Genomic DNA, 2,081 nt, shown 5'->3' with positions numbered 1-2,081 from the left:
TGTCCTAGACTGGGTAACTCTTGGTACGTGTCGCTTTTTAAAAAAAAATCAAAAATTTACCTCAAATATGCAACAAAAACTACACCGAAACTATACTTTTATTGAGGAAATTGGTTGAACTCTCACTTAAATCAACCTGTTTGCTTTTAAATGCTTTGATTTCATCAGGAAGGGTGTTTGTTTGCGAGCCTTCAGAAAATTTATATTTCAAGATTTTGAAATTATATTTTAACTTACATTTGAAATAAAAAAAAAAAAAAAAAAACAAACCAAATTTTTTTCAATTTGAAATTCAAATTATGGGTTTTTGAACGCATAGCAATGGAGTTTATTGATTTATATAACCTTTGTCAAAACATTTCATGAAATTATTAAAAGCTCTGGCAAGCAAAGTCTTTCATTTTTAATACTTATCATGGATTCAGATTTTTATTTTGAAATGGTTATATCTCCTTTTTGATGAAATAATTAGCTGCTTATCATGTTGGCAAAAAATGAAGGTTAAGAATAGTCAAAACCAAAATTCAAAGACCAACTTTTTTTCTAGCTAAATTGAATTTTCTTGATGATTCAATGTGCAAAAATTTCTTCTTCCATACAAATTTCCATACAAAATTGAAACGCGTTGCGCTAACTCAGGAAGCAACCAAATCATCTCAAATTTTACACTGATGCCCGGTGACACAAAAGGCATCGAAAAAACATATGAGAACAGAAAGTAATTTTTTAGAACGGTCTAATGCGCACACAGCAAAATGACGCAATGGCTGATAGATCAACATATCTATTTAATCAGTGCAGTTTGAGGGTAATCCGCTTTTGACATATGGCATGGCATGAAAATTTTTAAGTATTATATAAAATAAAAAAAAAATCAAAATTCTAACAAGATTTTCTACAGTTTTATTCAAATATATTGAAATTTTATACCCGTGCTTACAGAATCTGGAAACACAAATGTTAATGGTTTATCTTTTAAATTCACCCGAAAATCAGAAATTCAACAAATTGGAGCTTTTGGCAAAGTTATAAATTTTCAGATATAGGAAAAAAAGACAGGTTTTAAATGACCGTATCAGGCAGCTAAAATACCTCTATCGAGAGAAAAAAAAGACTAGCTTTATATTTTTTTAATTCTGATCACTGAATCACATTATAAAAATATGATTTGAACAAAATATTGCGATGAAATATGGCCATATGACAAAGTTAGCTATGCCTTATGCAAAAGAAATAGTGATATATAGAATTTTGCCTGGTCTTGTGATATAGCTCAGTTGGCAAGTCTGTTGTCTCCTGAGCCGATGTCCACGGTTCGAGCCCAAGAGTAAACATCGAATACAGTTGTACCAGATAAGTTTTTCAAAAACGATCCGCCAAATGTAACGTTGATAAAGTCGCGAATGCCATAAAGATGGTAAAACGACTATAATCGAAACAAAAAAGAATATTTTCAGATTTAGCTGGAAAAAAACCCTCACATTCCTCTTACTTCATGGAATGAGTCGATTTAGGGTCATATTTGTATTTCTCAAATCATGGGGTCTAAAAAGCTTCGTATTGGTCCAAAACCCAACCATGATTTTTTGCAGAACTTTTAAGTAACGTTTACATGAGTATATCTGAACTTTTAAGGTTTGTATGGGAAAATTGAATATTTTGTACTGAAAAATCATCATCATTTTTGTTTCTTTTGTGGAACCGAGCCAGCTGATGCATTTTGTGCCAATTTCTAAATTCCTTAAATAAAGTTTTCCCCTGAACAACTTTGTTCCAGAACGTAACTTCGTATTTTATTAGGCAAAAAGGTTATTAGCTGTTTAACAGGAGAATGTCATTTCACATTGATAAACAATAAACTCAATTGACATTACTGCTGAGTACCTATAGGCTATAGCGAGGTGTTGCATGAAAAGGAGTCATGCTATACTTCACGAGGCTCCAGCAGTGATGTCAATTGAATTTATTGTTTATCATTGCGGAAAGACATATCCCTGTTAAATAAACAGCTAATAACTTTTTGCCTAATAAGGTACGAAGTTACGGTCTTCAACAAAGTTGTTCAGCGGAAAATTTTCTTA

Source organism: Uranotaenia lowii, chromosome 3 (genome assembly GCF_029784155.1).
Source record: "Uranotaenia lowii strain MFRU-FL chromosome 3, ASM2978415v1, whole genome shotgun sequence".
In the NCBI taxonomy this organism is placed as follows: domain Eukaryota; kingdom Metazoa; phylum Arthropoda; class Insecta; order Diptera; family Culicidae; genus Uranotaenia; species Uranotaenia lowii.
The sequence above is the reverse complement of the archived record's forward strand: the minus strand, read 5'-3'. Positions refer to the sequence as shown.